Source organism: Meleagris gallopavo, chromosome 2 (genome assembly GCF_905368555.1).
Source record: "Meleagris gallopavo chromosome 2, MGAL_WU_HG_1.1, whole genome shotgun sequence".
Lineage (NCBI taxonomy): Eukaryota > Metazoa > Chordata > Aves > Galliformes > Phasianidae > Meleagris > Meleagris gallopavo.
Window position 1 is genome coordinate 68,741,826 of NC_139405.1, and position 18,123 is coordinate 68,759,948.

An 18,123-nucleotide genomic window follows, 5' to 3' on the forward strand; every position below is an offset into this window, starting at 1 on the left:
TTAGCAAGTTTTTCAATGCTTCAAATCAGACACCAAAAACATGGAAAATGAATTTTTAAAAATCAGCAAATACTTAGTAATATTTGCAATTCCATTCAAAATATGAGAATTTTGTAATGTACTGATAAATAAACTTTACGGAATTAATCGACTAAAAGTATGTTTGTTGGTTTAGGTAATATTACCATATTATTTCTACTATAGGGAAATTTTGTAAATTGGTGTCAGAAAATAGTTTTCAGTCTCTAGTCCTACAAACACACCTCAGTTTCAGTTGAAGTATTTTTTTTTTTTTTTTTTTTAATGGAATTGAATGTCACTGGACAAAGGTCTGTAAGAGGTTTTCCTTCTTCCACTATGTCCTCCAATATGGAATGGTCTTATTCTGACTTTAGTTGTTCCACCAACATAAATGCAGCATGTACAGGTGACAGTATCACCAGGGATTCAGTTCTTGATTGTTTCAACATCCAGATATCTGAGGTGAATTAAAAACTATCTGAGAAAACAGTTTACTGTTTTTGGCTGTGATAGAATTAATTCTCTTCATAGCTGCTGATGTGGTGCTATGTTGTCAATATTTGAAAAAACAAACAACCAAACATATTCAGCTCTCCTAAGCCACAAATTTTTGCTCTCCCATTTGGGAGGAGTGGCTGAGTGACTATGTGGTTTTTAGTCCTACTGGGATTAACCCACAATAAAAGGGAAATGATTTAGCTAAGTGCATTGGTGTAGCTATTAATTATCAAAACCATACTCCCCCCTCATTTACCGTTTTGTGAAATGGAAGGCATTGGAAATTTTTGCTGTATTCAGTCAGCAAAATAGTGTTCATACAGTCTGAGAATTTGAGTTCATCAAACTTACTTAGATAAAATTAAGAATAAATAGTGCAACAATCATTTGTCACTTTCACAGTGCAAGTGAAATGATTCCAATTGTTTGAAAATCGCTTAAATCCAATACAGTCAAGGTATGGATCAGATTACATATGAAAAGAAATAATGTAGATCTAAGTTTACATTATATGTATTTAATAGTATTAGATATTTTACTAAATTGTAATAATCTAAACTGTCATAATCCATTGATCTCATGAAAAGACTATCACAGTACAGAGCTGGTGAAATTTAACTAGCAGTAAGTGTAAAATTTCAGCTATAATCTAAGGCATTTGAAGGCAGTTTGCAACACTGATTAATATATTCTCCTTCCCTATCTCTCTTCTGGTGGGTAGTAGTAATCTATATTTACCTGGATTTTGAATGGGCAATTGCATTCATTTGAAACATTAAAATAAATACAAAAACATACAATAAAATAAAATTAAAAATTAAATAAAACACAAGAGAACCAAATGCATACTAACCCATAATAATACATGTGAAAATATGTTTCTTACAGATAGTTTCTGTTATTCACCTTGGAATTACAAATCTATGTTTTAATTTTACTCTCATTTGTTTGTCAAAATAAATGTAAAATTTGAAACATATTTTTTCACACTTTGAAAAATTATTATATTCTACATAAGACCCATATTCTAGTTAATCCAGTTTCAGTAAGTTGAACTTCATTGTGACACTGACTTGGTTTATATAAAGAAAAATAAATTAATGATCCTTTGTTCTGTACCTTGAAGGGTCCTGAAGAGAACTTTTTGATATAAGCCTTATTCCAATTGAATGAGAATTAATAGGTTATCCTTTCAAAATCCTGACTGGCAGCAGACTGTAAAAATTAACAGGTGTTCTGCTGTGGTAGAAATAGTACAGCATGTTGCAAAATATGAGCAATTTTCACTTTTCAACTCTCTCTGTTTCTGCTTCAACTGTGGGTCAGATTATGAAATCTTCAGGTGTAAAGAAAAATACTTTTCAAAAAAGAAACAAAGTTGTTGCAGATGGTTTCCTAATTGAAAATAAGTCTCCTTGCTTAGATGTGAACAATAGTTCATACATGGAAAAAGTCTCTACTTATTCATGTAGACAATTGTAATCCAAATTGACTTTTGATTAAAAGGTTGAAATTAATTAAGAAGCTGAACTATATCTATTTGTATAGCTAAAAACTCAAGTTAGACCTTCGAAAGTCTAGTGTTCAGTTCTTAGTGACAAGAAAATTCAAAGAAAATATGGAATAAAGATTTGGCAGGCTACTGTCCCTTGAAAGATGGAGCTGAAAATGATACCTTCTAAAGGTAGTCTTTGAACTTCACCAGTTAAGTTTTTAGATGATTATCAACTTAATATAGAAGAACTTTCCTACTTTATCTGTCTTCAGATCCTTCTTAATTGTGAGATCCAACACAAAACTGTCATTAACCATCAGTTAAGGACATCAGTTAAGGACATCATGTAGTTTGTATCTTAATTTAATTATTTCTTAATTATTGAAGTGATAACAATTTGATTATCACAGGGAAATGTTTTAACACCAAAGATGTATAATCTAGGCTTGTGAAAACCCACACATTTTCTGAAAGACGTCATTATGGATTAGTCCTTGAGTTGGTCAAATATTATGTAAAATAGTAAGAAATGGGTCATTTTGAATACCGAGCTGTTGTTAATTGATTGCTGTGACAGTTAATTATTGGTCAAAGGTAATGCAAATAAAAGGAAATATGAACAGGCTATCTTCATTTCCAGTGACAAGCTAATTTTTTTCCATCTGTTATTCAAATTTGAATGCAATTAGACTTTACAAAATGCATGTAAAAGTGATTTTGTTATTTTTTTCAAATCTAACTGTTTTCCAAACTTTCAGGCAAAACTAGAGAATCATTTAAAAACCAAGTATACATACATACGAACATACTATAATTATATATTTCAGTACTTCTTTACATCAACTTTCACTCTCATCTGAGATTAATAAAATTTTACTCTTTTATTTTCCATATCCTGCATCTTGTTCCTCCATTCTTTTTTAATGTATGCCATAAAAAACACATTCTCAAAGTGACTATTTCTTCCACTGAACCTTTCATGTCACAAAAGATTGCAATTTCAAAATAATATCTAATTAGCTATGTGAAAGTCCATGGAGCATAATAAACATAAAGACTGGAATTATGATAATTAAATGCAAAAAGTGTGACAGCGGTGTCTGGTAGCAAAGTTTATAATTAAATATTATAGTCACTTTAAAGTTTATTACTTTATTAAATATCATGTTAATCTCAGGTAGATCAATTTATACATACTCATTTCAAATTTAGGTAGATCACATCAAGACAATAACAAAGAAAACGTGTAGAAAAATTAACAAAAAAATCCCACATGCTCTGTCTAGTTTGGCTGAGAGCTAGGCAAAGAGAAGTTGCAGGAGAAAAGGAGAAAGCGGCTGAATATTGAATTTCTGTTTCAAGCTAGATACAAAAGTCAATGGAATAGATGAGAAATAAGAAACTGAAAAATGCAGTTTATAACGAAGTGTTAAATGGGCCTTATCTCAGTCATCACAGTGCTGGTGACTGCTGGTGCAGCACAAGACATATCCCTATAAATTGAACTGATATGTGTGGCAGGCTCCTCTAACCATAACAGAAGGTACAGTAATGGGCTAACATCAAGAGTTTGTTATGTAATTAATTACTAATCTATTAGTTATAAAACTTAAAATTATAAAAACATAATTAAGTCTTTTCTGAAAAAAAGGACAGGTAATCATTCATTTTCATCAAGTAATTTGGCATTCCCTAGCTCAGGATGAAACCACAGCCAAGATAAAAGACAAAATTATTCTCACCCTTCATTATTAAAACAAAATCAGTATACAGAAATGGTGTAAAATATCAATGCATTTCATTTTAGTAATATCTGTGAAAGTCTGTATGCCTAGCATGAAACAAAAGAACCAATGCAGAAATTCTATTCATAAATGCTTATCATAAAATATTATGTACAACCATGTATGGATGTATATTTTTATAGAAATGAAATTTAAAAGGAAAAAGAAAAGTTCTTAAATGCTATCAAATTGTGCTGGAATAAGCTATTTCAGTAAATGTAGAATAAATGTAGAAAATCTTATACATAGCTCATTTAGAACATTTAAAATACATTGTTGTGTAGAGTTGAATGACAGTTTTCCTCCTTGATTGATAGGTATACACCTGCAAGTGTTTATATAAAATGATAGATACAGACCTCGTCTATGACCTCTCACTGTACACACATATTAGAAAATTAGGTTGTGATTTTTTTCAGGCCTGTTTAGAAGATAAGAGACTGATTGATGAATAGAAAAAATGCCATTTTCAATTGACCTCATTCTTCTAAAACAAGTCTGCTTTAAGGACAGCTAGTTGATTAGTCACTGTCAGAACAAGCAACCATAGGGAAGTTGGAATTCAAGCTCTGGGATGCACACGTTTGGTTTGTTGTTGTTGTTGTTTTTATGCTGAGGTATTTCAAAATTAATATGTATTGTTCTTTTACACTCTGAAAAAAGAAAAAAAAAAGTATAGTATGTCTGTAACCTGCAGAAAGTAAAGTATAACCTATGGTTTTGTTTTTCTTTTAGATGGAATGTTTGAGGTTAAAAAAAATAGGAAAACAATCTGGAAAAGGAAAGGAAATCTGATGGAAGAGACCCCTGAGAGCAATGTGAAAGAGTTCTTAGCAACAACAGAAAATCTGGAACCTGAACTGAATCTTGAAAATCAAACCAGTAATATAATAGAAAACCAAATTCTGTATGAATTATAGGTGTCTGTTTTCCATGAGGAAATTGAGGTTCAAATTTATCTGGAGATAATGAAGAACTTGAGTTTCAATCTAACATTTTCAACAAATGTCCTATCTACTGTATCTAAGGGGGGACACAGCTCTATATTGTATGCATACCTTTCCAAATTTCATCCATACTGAGTATTAAGTGTGATATATTTTTACCAGTTAGTCATTTTCAGTCACCAAAAGTGTGATGCTTCATAGTATCTGTTGCTATCCCTAGCTGAAGCCCTTGTACCTTTCAAAGACACAAGGCTGTGGATATTTCCCTGAATTCCTCTTTATGCTCAGGTAAAAATTTCTTCAGTTCTGTTTATTCCTCAAGGCAGAAAGATAAATATTAGGCGGAATTTTAACATTTACAGCTTGGATGTGGTGTCTGGAAGATTTCTTTGAGTACTTTTTTCCTAAGATGACATTTGTATTTCAACAGCTGAATCACATTCTCTATTTCTTTTTGACAAATTAGTCCTGAATAGATAATCCATTTATTCTAGTGTAACAAGAACACGTGATGTATTTTTATTTACATAATAAATTTTAAAGCACATTCTCTATTTGAATTGAATGGTATTTTTTTTATTCCTGTCATATACAAATGGAAAAAAAAAGCAACAAACATTAAGGTATTTTATCTTTAAGGACATAAACAATGTGTTTGTAATCAACTAAAGAAGAAGAATCCCAGAGACATGGAGAGGAAGTCATTCCTTGAACCCTGTGTAACATACAAATGATCCTGTTCCATGCAAATGCTAGCATTGAGATTGTGTGTATTTGAATAAGAGAGAATGAGAACAAAAACTACAAAAAAGAATTGTACCAACGATTTGTTGGTAGATACTACCTTTGCCTTTCATTTTGTATTGTTTTAATTTTTTTCACTTTAGTTTTCTACAGTAGAATAACTCAAAAATGGTTGGTCAGAAATACAGCTATAATAACCAAACCGGAAAGGAGACTGAAAAGAGTTTGAGCAGTTTCTCTGTAATGTTCCCTTGTGTGAACTGCCTTACTTATGTGCAAGAGCTGGAAATAGCCCATCAAAAAATCTTCATTGACTATGTTATCCTCTTCTATCACAGCACCTCAGGCCCTACACTTGTCAGCTCTGTCCTTTACTACCTCACAAGGCTGCTGGCAACTGTCAGCCTTCCCTATCATTCTATTATAGAGCCCTACTTATCAGGTCAGCCATCCTGCTGGCAAATACCTCTGCCCCACATAGTAAGGTGGATCCCATTTCTCTCAAACATATTGATAGGCAAACAGAAATCAAAACCCTATCACCAACAAAAGGTCTGCAAACAATTGCTGACATTCATCATTATTATTATAAATTGCTGACATTCATACCCTCTCCCTAACTTGCTGGATTGGATAGAATACCTCTTAACCTCCCATGGCCCTAACCATCTCCCGCTGAGCTCTGTCACTTTTGATACTCTTGAAGTTCTTCCAGGAAGTATCATTCGTGCCCATGTGGAATAATAACAGCCAGTAACAGTCAAAGGATGAGACAAGCTTTGGCAGTCCCACAACAGCATCCCAAATTCGGGCACTTGGCAAGAAGCAAACCTCTTCAGATGATAGGTCAAGTCTGCAGAGTGGTGTTTCTGCACCACTCATTAGGTTGTCAATACTACCTTTACTTATCACTACTTCCTGGTGATTTTTAGTGTTAGGTGGCCCAGATGCATGACTTAATAGGACATCTGGCTCTTATTATACTTGGAGTGCTGTAAATTTCTTTGGAAGCTGTAAGGTTTTAGATAAGCAAACCCTTTCCATCAGTGCCAGAAGTCAGCAGATTCCATTCTTCACCTTTCCCAGAGGTTGCACTTATTTTTATGCTGTACATGGACACAGCTTGTATTTCCACTGCAGTTGGGCTCCAAGGCACTTCAAATTGTTTGTCAGAATCATAGAATCATAGAATTATTTAAGCTGGAAAAGATCTTCAGGATCATCAAGTTTTACAGTAAACCTGACCTACAGGGTGCCATTAATAAACCTCAACCCCATGTCCATGCAGCTTAAATATCCCAAGGCTTCCTCTCCTGGAAATTCTGCCATCTCCCTGGACAGTCCATTCCAATGCTTGACAAAGTAGGTTTATGAGAAGAATATGTCTGTTTCTTTTTCATCTTCTCTGATGACATGCAGCCTGCTTACTTATACCTGTAACTCCTTCAGTTAGCAATGCAACTCTTCAAAGACAGCATACCTCCTGCGGGAAAGAAGGCCATCAACTCTACAATCATAAAGAGGCCCCACGTAGTCCCTATGGCCTGGGACTTTCATCCGTTATCCAAGGCTCCACCAAGTTAAAATCTCTGCCCCAGGATAAGTTTTTCCAATACATGTTGGTTATTTTCAGTGTCCAGAAGTTTCTCACTTTGTTCTCAGCAATTTCTCATGATCTGTTCATTTAACTAAACCTCAGGCCAGAGACTAGTCATTTCCCTATATTCTGTCATGATATCAAGTTGAAAGTATGTTAGATTCATACTCTTCTATGCAAAATATAAATTAATGACCTCAGCAATTTAAATTCATCTGCTATTTATTCCAGTAAAATTACCCATTTGGTGTTAATGTGAATATCACCTCATGAGTTCCATTATGGGCTTTTATTTTATTGCAGTTCAATTTTAACAACATTTAATTTACTTTCATGGCTTTCAAATTATTTAAATCATCAAACAGTACACACACAGGAAAGTCTCTAAAATATTTGAGCTAATTCAGTGAAGTTTTGGCTAATCTTGGAGACTGGAACAGATACATGGAATACATAAAGTTACTTTAATTAACAGAAATAACTTTTCTTGACCTTTAAAATGTAATTCAAAAATGTGAACACTTATACTGTAATCCCAGGCAGTGGTATCATATGCATATAACTGCACATGCATATATCATTTACAAAGAAATGAGCAACCTTTATTCAGGCTGTTCTTGATAAATTAATACTTCAGTATATATAGCTTTCCTAAAGAAGGAGAAGAACAAGAGTAAAGGAATCTTATTCATGATCAAGAAAACTTTTGTGAAACAACAGAAAATTAATATATTTCTGGAGAAACAACTATATTACACCAATGAGCCAACTAATTGGTTAGCCTTAAATCTTATGCTGTTCCCAAAGTCAACTTGGCTGCATTAAATTCAATATCCGACTTCTATCATGTTACACTTTACTTTGGCTGGTATATATTTTTTACAAAATCTTTACACAAAAATTTTTATTAGCTTTGATTTAAAATTGTTAAACTGCAAGATTCACTGACGGAGATTAGCAGAAGTAGTGAAATAATATCTTTATTATTTATATTTACTGTTGCTTTTCACAATCATATCTATCTTCTTTGTCTTAAGCCAAGGACATATTTTCACTTTTGTTCTAAAGAAAAACTGTTCAGCTCAATTTTTTTTATTTTTTTATTTTTTTTTGCTACACAATGAAGTATCATATTTTCATTTTGAAAACATTACAGCAATCTAGTTGTTGGACATATCAGAATTATTAGTACAGATGGCTCCAGGTGTGCCTTGGATTAAGAGCAGCAGAGAAGATGACAAGAGGCAGAGCATAGATGTGGCATTCCTCCATTCTGAATAAATCTTTCAAGCAAATTTGGACTAAATATAAAATTTCTAGGGATCATTCTCTTTTCCTTTGTATTAATGTTTTGGTGTAAAGGGGAAAGCATGCCTGCACATTTTCCTAAGATGAAATTTGCTGTTGCACATACAATAAAGGTTTTAAAAGCCTTTTTCATTGTCCTCCAATAAAGGTATCTTGGTAGATGTGGGTAAGATTTTGGAGAAGAAACATAAGTTGAGAAATACTAATTCCTGAAAATCATGACATGGAAAACTTTATCTGGTTTACCATATGATTAGTATCTCTTGAATAAACAAGGAGCATTAAGTAATTACTGTCCTCCTTTCTACAAGTAGAATAAATTTGTATCTATTAGGTAGGTGAACTCCAATGATCCTACTGCACTAGAAAGTCCTCATATGAGCTCTTGCTGTTTTTAATTTACTGGATGCTGACAATGATTGGTGATCTCTCCAAACACATAGTTTAAATATTATAATGTTTTATAGGCCAAGGATAATACTATTGCCCACCTCAGTTCTCACTTGTGGCCATACTATTGAAAAGTGAAGATTAGCAAACTGGAAATATTTATTTATCAAGCAAAACTTTCCACAATTGAGTTTGTGAGCTCCCTTCAGTGTGCTGAAAAGAGTAATTATTTTGAGTACTTTATTTTAGAATACTTCTGTGAAGTTTCTTTTTTTTTTTTTTTTTTTTTTTCCCTAAAGATTTTTTAAGGTTACAGATGTTGTAGAGTTGAGTCTTCAATAATTTACCACTGGATAGTCCACCACTCTTACTATATGAGGTCTCTGAGAGTGTTAAGTGGAATATAGGGACTCTTAATAGCAACTTCACATAGTTTCTGTTTTAGCCTACTAACAGTTCACTACATCAGATTATGGATACTGACCTCTATAAATTCACTCGGGGACCAAGATAGCTATGTTCACAAAAGTTAAGCATTCAATATTTTTGGAGGACAATCCCTAAATTTTAGAATTCTTTCTATCCTCTTGTCCAAACACATTGTGGGTATTCATGCGTGTGCTACATGAATTACTCTGAGGATGAAGATATGTGCACAGAGGACTGGATGTTTTATGTTTTCTTTCCAATTTTAAAGGAAGCTACTGAATTTGTGTTTGATTTGTAATTTGTAACAGAAACTTTGGTATATTATATGAAATTTATGATTTTTATAGAAACTGAAATAAATAAATAAGTACCTCCAGTGGTGTCATGGTTTTGTGACTTTTGGTTTTTGGTATTCCGCATCATAACATCATGTAGTGCACTGGGAGTTAAAGTGTTAATGCTCCAATTCCAGGTACCTGTCCCTATACATGGCGGAAGTCATGGGATCTGACCCTTCCGGGTGGGGCGGTCTCTTACTGCCTGGCAGTGGGTGCTGGAGGGTGCTTTCTTAGCCGTTCCAAGCTTTTCAGGTTTGACTCGGTCTCAGGAACTCTCTCTCTCCTATTTGATTTATTAGTCTCAGTTTCAATTACATTGTATTATATTGTCTTATCTTGCATTCCGATATCATAGTAAAATAAGTTTTCCTTCATAGATCAGATCATTGCCACTGCTATTTTTTTTTTTTTCCTTCTTTGAATCCAGCTCCCATCTTCCTATCTCCTTTCCCTTTTCCTTCTCATTTTGTGGGGCTTGGGGGGGGTTGGAAGCGGGGGAGGCAGAGGCCTACTGCCCCTCTGTCCTGGGCATTGATTGATCTAGTTAACTCTGTGACAAGTGGGAAGTTCATTACTTCTGCAAATAAAATAGAAATAATTGTAGCCTAAATCTGTATAATATTATAATATGATGTTATGCTTTAGGTTTCATATACATTGAGCAATGATTGGTTTTTTCCTGCTTCATTTTGTCCACAGGAAAAAAAAAATTAATCTCACAGAAGTGAGAAAGAGATAAAATGAATAAAGAAGTCAGGAATGAACAAGGCTGGAAATATTAAAATGCAAGTGAGATCAAAGTTTATGTAGGTAGAGTATATGGAAACTTTCTCATCAATATTCATAAGGTAGTGTTAAAAGTTAAATGCTATTCTTGTGTGTGTAAAATGTCTTTATTATTTATATTTTTTCTACAGTCAAATAAATATCAGTGCATTCTTGGAATATATGTCTCCTGAACATCAAAGCTGCATGCCATTTAGGAAGAAGAATAATCAGCCAATTCAATTCAATTTTTGGCAACACATACAAATAAGGATATTTGTTTTATTAAATTTAAATGCCCTTGGATGTACAAGACAATATTAGAATTAAATATTTTGATGTATAAGTTCAAGAAACATTTAGATATTCATCCTTGCTCTGTTTGAGAAGGATTACTCCTACATTTCATTGTTTTTGTAGTCCACAGTATACCTACTAGCCTATTAGTTCTTTTATGTGTTGGATCTCTTTTTTAGTCCATTCTTTGACAAAAATGTTGCGTAATATTTGATCTAGAAATCCAGCATCATTCAGTTCTTCAACACAACTAAATAGTCAAAGGGGCTAAGAATATCCCCATTATGTGGATAAAATTGTAGTTAACAGCTTATTTTTCTAAATTTCATCTTTTCCATCCAGAGGTAGCCCTTCATTCTTCAGAGAGCATAAGAATGAATAATATTTTGATCTAAAACTTGATTGTTATTTACAAAGACAACTTCATGCCTCAGAAATGTTCATAGCTACATCAGAAGAAATTCTGCATCTAATACCTGACTCCTCTAAAATGTCTTTAATTAATTAAATAAAGTAATTGAAATAATCATTATATATGAATTAGTTACACTACAAAGAATAATAAAAATTCAAACCCTTAGGTTATGTCTATTGCAAAATTTTTCCACTGTGAAAATAGCAAAGAAATACTTAACGTCCACTAAATTAACTTTAAAAAAAAAATGACTAGAAATTAACTGTAAATCAGTAATGAGTTGCTATTATATGTGGCTGATTGGAAGATGTAAAGAATAGGTAAAAGTAAAATAATTTTAAAAGAAGGAAAAATTGTAGATGTAAAGATATGTTAGATGCAATTGCGGCCTGCTGTAATCTGACTGTATAATTGTCTTACTCATTGTGAGCTGTTTTAAATTTTCAGCAACAATGTACAATGATTTTGAACAATTATATGTTCCATTTGTTCTTTTCTTATGTTCCTTAATCAGTGCCTCCAAAAGCTTATGGGAAGCTTTTCTATTTTAATCATTACATTTTCAAAGAAACTCTTGAGTAAGCAAAGCATAGATTTGATATAGAAAATACTCTTATAGAGAAAGAAAAATTACACTAAATGTATTCTGCCAGATCAGTTCCAAGGGAAACTGCTTAATCAATTTTGTGAATATTAATTATTCAGAACTGGTGATTGACACCTGAAGACTTTTTAGAGAACTGGTGAGAAAAGAGGAAATATTGTCTATTAATGAATTAGAATAATTTCCAACACTTACCATATACTCTTAATAATAACATATAATAAATTATTATTATACATATTATATATAATAATAATATATATAATTTCCAAGATATTGGAAAGCAAGATAATGCCTTATAATACAACATACTGCAATATAATTAGAATTGAAGCTAATAAATCAAATATAATGAAGGTGAGTGTCTGACAGCCAAAGGCCTTATTCTAATGCTGAGGTGAGATGAGCAACAGAGGCAAGCCAGATGATCAGAAACAAAAAGGGCCATCAGGTGACCTATGAAGGCCTCTTATCTTCTCTCTGTGAGCGGAAATGACAACAGAAAATTGAACAGTCCTCTAGGGAATGTAGTAGTTCTTGTCTTCCGGGACAGGTACCTGGACCTGGAGCATAAACTCTTTAACTCCCAATGCAGTACATGATGTTATGATGTTATGATGTGGAATACTAATAACTAAACATCATAAAACCATGACAAAGATTGCCACTCTAAACAGTGTATCTTCTCTTCTCCCTTACTGTATATTACCTTGAGCATCCAAACTGTTGCCAAACTGTCTACCTTAGCCTCTACTGTGGCTTCAGCTTCAGTTCCCTAATGAAGCTTTCTGAGACTAGGGAGTCACATAATCACAGAATGGTTTAGGTTGGAAAGGACCTCTGGAGACCATCTTGTCTAATCCACCTATTCATGGAAGAACAGCTACAGCAAGTTGGCCAGGGTCATGTCAAGAAGGCTTTTAAAGATCTGCAATGATGGACAACCTCTCTGGCAACATGTTTCAGTGCTCCATCCCCCACATAGTCAAGAAGTGTTTTCTGATGTTTAGACGGAACTTCTCATTTTCCAGGTTGTGTCCATTGTCTTTTGTCCTGGCACTGGACACAAGTGCAAAGAGCCTGACTCTGATCTCTTCGCATCCTCCCCTCAGGTATTTATAGACATTGATAAAATCCCCTCTCAACTTCTTTTTTTCCAGGCTGAATCATACCAGCTCCCTCAGTCATTGGAGATACTCCAATTCCATCATTGGATTCTTTTGAGTATTTCCAGGTTGTAATGTAAAAGGTGGCCTCGTCAATTCTGAGCAGAGGAGAAGGATCACCTCAAGACATTCTGATATGGCCAGGAGATCCTACACAAGACCTATGGGACACTCACAAACTTTTCAAGAGGCGGCTGGAAGCTTGGTGAAATATTGTATGACATCTAAACTGTTACCAGATATATTTGTTTAGGAAATTGCTTTTGCACCCACAGGACCTAAAGATATCACTACACAGACATCTTTGTTTTGATTTCATAATTTCAAATCCTATCCTCTTCCTAGTACATAAGTTTGAAGCTGGATTAGTTATATGTAATATTATGTGCTAGAATGCACAAAGTACAAACTGACATTACTTTGCTCTACCAAAGCTGTAGTCCTTCCCGCAGAAGAAAAGTTTCACCTTACTTGTTTTAATGACCTTCACGCTCTGTCAAGAGATGTGTTGATTTAACCTGGTGGGTGGCTAAGCACCACACTGTCTTTTGCGCATTCCCCTGCACTAGAGAATTGAAAAAACAAAGGAGAGAAAAAAAAAAATAGAACTCGTGGGTTGAGATAAAACAATGCACTAAGATAGAGAAAAGGAAAAGATAATAGTTATGACTATGTATATATATATATATTTATACGTATATTTATATATATATATATATAAGTGTATATAACAAATGATGCACAAGCAGTTGCTCACCATCTCACAATTGATGCCCAGCTAGCCCTCAAGCAGAGGAATAGAGAGAAATGAACGCCCACTCTGTTCAAAGCTCCTTCCACATGATGTCATATGGTATGGAATATCCCTTTGGCCAGTTTAAGTCATCTGTCCTAATTGTGTTTCCCCCCCCAGCTCCTTGGGTCCTGGGCTGAAAATGGCCTTGGCTCTGTACAACTCTGCTTAGATGCAACTGTAAATTCTGTACTGAAAATCCTCAATATTAATTATGAAATATTTATTAATAAATAAACACACAAATGTAGGATGTCAGCTATGTAACAGCAGTTAAATTCTAACAAATATTGAGTTTACTGTTGCCACTCATGGCAGGATGCCATGACATTGCAGTTCTAAGAATTGTATCAGTAGGACTACGTCAGCCTTGATTTTTCTGTCTGTTTTTCTCTTTGGAGACAACTCATTTCTCAAGCAGTGTGAGTCACATATCTGGGATGCAATGCCATTGATACAGTCTGCAATGACACTGATAACACCATGAATGTTGTGGAACAGGTCAGAACTCCTGTGATTTTCAAAGCCTCAGAGCCAGGAGTTCAATTGCAGTTAAACTTCCAGTCCTGTCTTGTTTCCAGGGTCCCTTCTTACAGAGGAGAGGAGAGGAGAGGAGAGGAGAGGGAGAGAGGAGAGGAGAGGAGAGGAGAGGAGAGGAGAGGAGAGGAGAGGAGAGGAGAGGAGGGAAACCTACAGACAGTAGAAGCTGAAATTCTATGCTTTCAACCCCCAAAAACTGAGGAGTGGCAGGAGCAGGTCCCATCTACATCATTTTGTTTTGCTATGGGAAATTTTAAGGTTATTATTGATCAGAGTAAAAAAATCGTATGCTATTGAAAGTTCTGCTGTCTAACTTCAGAGGTGAGTAAAAAGGTTTAAGGAAGGCTAAAATTTCTTGTTTATTCCTTCTATTTTCACTCTTGAACTTGTCTTTCAACTTGTACATGATAGAACCTTTTTAGAAAAGTTTTCCATCTAGGCTATTGGGATAATTCCATCTGAAAGATTGACCTTAAAATAATGGCAGATTCTTTCTGGCACTATAAAGGTAATAATTCACAAAGAGCTAATTCTTTGTGAAATAATAGAATAACAAAAGATTTTGCACATCAGAAGTTTAAGATTTTTGTTAACTTGATAGAATGTATAGTTTGTCCTGAGGGAAGAGCTTTATTTCATACTGTTAAGAATAACATGATTTTAACTGTCTAAAATGATTCATGCAAGTCACAGAAAGGCATATTGAAAGGAATTTTGAATCTCAGACTTGAGTGCAATTTCTCTTACAAAATTGGGACAAAAACTGGGAATAAAATTCAAATCTCTGATTCTTCTACTGTACCCAAATAAATGAAAGTCTTATGTATACTTTTAAGTGAAAATCCTGACATATTTGATAGTATCCTACTATCTCAGTGGCATATTGTTCCAGTTTTTCCATTAAAATCTTTAAAGAACAATAGTGCTTCTCTTCTCTAGATAAAATACGGGTTGCACTAATATATTGAGGTAAAGATTTATTTCTTCAGAAATCATTATTTTCTCCTCATTTCAAGCACCACATCTGATCAAAAGGCAGACACCTGTTTTTCATCTTTTCATTTAACTTATAACCACAGTGAAATCATTTGCATATCATCTTAAACTATGAGGTAACTAATTAGCAATTCTAATTGAAAACAGAACTGGAAGCAGAAATCTACTCTCCCACAATAAGTATGACTGATCATTTGTGAAATCCAAGGGTGTATAGTACTTAAGATAAATGTAGTGAAAAAGCAGAATGTGTGAATTTGACTTTTGGAACAAAAGCCACCTGATTATAACAGAAGTCAGCCACCCAAAACTTTGATAATCAGACATTTTCTCTATTTGAAGTTATTTACTGAAGTCTTTAACACATAGGAAATATTGCACATAGAAAATTTATATTATATATACATGATAAGTTAAAAATATTAATCCTTTAGCCTTGCTCTGAAAACCAGAATAAACAAACTAGTTTGTAGGCCAGATCATAGCAGGAGCTATGTGAGAGTCTTGATCATTTATATTTCTTTTTAATACAGTAACAGATCTTAGTTGTTTTTAGTTTATACTGACCAGATGTTTTCCATGAATGGCTACAGTGATGTACGATTTATTTTTCTGAAACAAATTCAGGATGCAAGTAATTTTCATAATATCCTCCAATTTACATCACATTACATTGTCTGTTCCAAAATATTCCAGTTACCATTGATCTAAATGACCGATTTCATCAGCCTGATGATGAAGGTAATTGGCCATGAACTCTTTCAAAATTTTATGTAAACGCTCTTGGCTACATCTCCCAGAAGGATAATTCTTTATTTCCAGGTCCAATAGTAGCAAAGGATAACTGAAAATATAAATAAATAAATAAATAAATAAATAAATAAATAAAGATTAGAAGGGAACGCTGGATATCATTCAGGACAATTTGCTGTCCAGAGTTGCTTCTAAGTTAGGCCGAGTTGCTCTATGTTGCCCAGTCAGGCTTTGATTACATCTGAGGGAAGGTATTCTACAGCCACTCTGGATACCTTTCTCCAATGCTTACACATCTTCAGTGCAAAGAGTTTATTTTCCTCATATCTGGCCAGACTAGTATTATGGGAATTTGAGCTGGAAAAGTTTAGAGCAGTCTAAGAAGGAAAGAGCAAAATATCAAAATATCAGATCAGGCTGCTTATTACCTCTCTTCTATCCCAACATATTTGCTTAAGACCTGAGGCTTTTATAGAGTTCAGCAGATATGGTAAGGTGAAGTAATAATTTTCCTTTTTCTGATTCATAAATTGCTTTTTACAACTGAATATTTTTTAAATGGATAAAGTAATTTATCATAATAAAATTCACATAATTATTGCTTTCATATTTCCCCTGACCAAAACTCTCTTAGAAAAGCTGTAGACAGAAAATATCTACATATCTCATCAATGACTCAGCTTCCACTCTAAAGTACACTCTTAATTCAACCTGCCCAGACTGTGTTTATGGCATTAATAATATCAGTAAGTGTCCTTAACAGTAATACAATCCATGTGCTGGATGTCAGTATGAGTCAGCAGCTCAGTTCAGAAAACACAGATGACTCAAGCTCTTACAAAAAGATTGATGATGCATGCATGAATATGCTTTTCAGAATAAACCAAGAAATTAAAAAGTTAATAGGCAGTTCAAGTGCTTTTTGCATCACAGCTGCAAATACTGCCAACCAGATATAAAAAAGGCACAAATGATGATGTTGACTTCAGCAATGATGTGCCTGCCAAGCAGCTGAACACAGATGAATACAATTGCTCTCACTGGCAGAACAAAGAAAATACAGTATTCTCAGTTGTCACTATAGGCAGCCATGAGCTGATGTTGCTGCCATTCATTTTGATATATTTTATTCCAATATTTTAGCTATTCTACTTTCATAAACTGACACTTCAGATGGTTCATGATTGTACAAAATTAATAAGGCAAAAGCAGTGTGCATATATTTAATCAGATTGTAAAATCATCATGCAACATCTATTTGATCACAAATGTGGGGCTTGATTGCTACTCTGTCATATGCATCAACTTACTTTTTTAGGGTAACTGTTTCATCTTTTATGGTTTTCTTTCACTGAATTTCTTCAGCTCAAGATATTTTCTGCACTAGCTGCAATTGTAGCTTACCTACCTCTCACAAAAACCATATTCTAATTATCTTTCTTCTAGATCTGTTATCTTGCTATGAAGTCATGCAGTAAGGCATCCTGTACACTAAAAGAATCATCCACCAAATGGGGGGCTCATTTTTTCAATTGAATCCAAGTCTGGGCTCCTCAGTTCAAGAAAGACTGAGAACTTCTAGAGAGTAGCCAATGGGGGGCCACAAATACAATGAGGGGACTGGAGCATCTCCCTTATGAGGAAAGGGGAAGAAGACTGAGAGGGGATCTTACCAATGCTTAAAAATATCTAAAGGGTGATTGTCAAGAGGATGAGGCCAGGCTCTTTTCAGACAAGGGAACAATGGGCTCAAACTGGAACACAGAAGTTCCATCTGAAAATGAGAAAATAACTCTTTACTTTGAGGAATACAGAACGCTGGAACAGAGAGGTTGTGGTGTCTCCTTTTTGGAGATATTAAAAACCCACATGAATGCTCTCCTGTGCAATCTACAGTAGGGAATCTGCTTTAGCAGAGGGGTGGACTAGATAATCTCCAGAGGTCCCTTCCAATCCCTACAATTCTGTGATTCATTTGGCATCTCTCTCCAGGTAGGCAGTGAAGTCAGTAGGTTCCTTAGGGGCTTGATTTATCATCTAAAGTAAATATCTGAAATAAATAAAGTGCTTCGTGGCTAGATTTTTTTTCCTCACTGACTCTAAACTAAGTTTAAAATAATTTAGATATAGATACCTGCACAGTAAATATCTAATTATTTGAGATGATGTCCACTTGGCATCTATGATCACTACTGAATATGCCAGAATATAACATAATTAGAGCCTGTATTATTAACAACATT

The 18,123-nt window shown here is 34.1% G+C and overlaps 1 long non-coding RNA gene across 1 annotated transcript; it reads left to right on the forward strand.

The window, feature by feature from the left end:
• Positions 1-9,560: 9,560 nt before the first annotated feature.
• On the forward strand, positions 9,561-13,849 carry LOC146545013 (uncharacterized). The gene is made up of 2 exons (XR_014881460.1): positions 9,561-9,803; positions 10,251-13,849. It is a non-coding gene; the product is annotated as an uncharacterized LOC146545013 (long non-coding RNA).
• Positions 13,850-18,123: the final 4,274 nt, after the last annotated feature.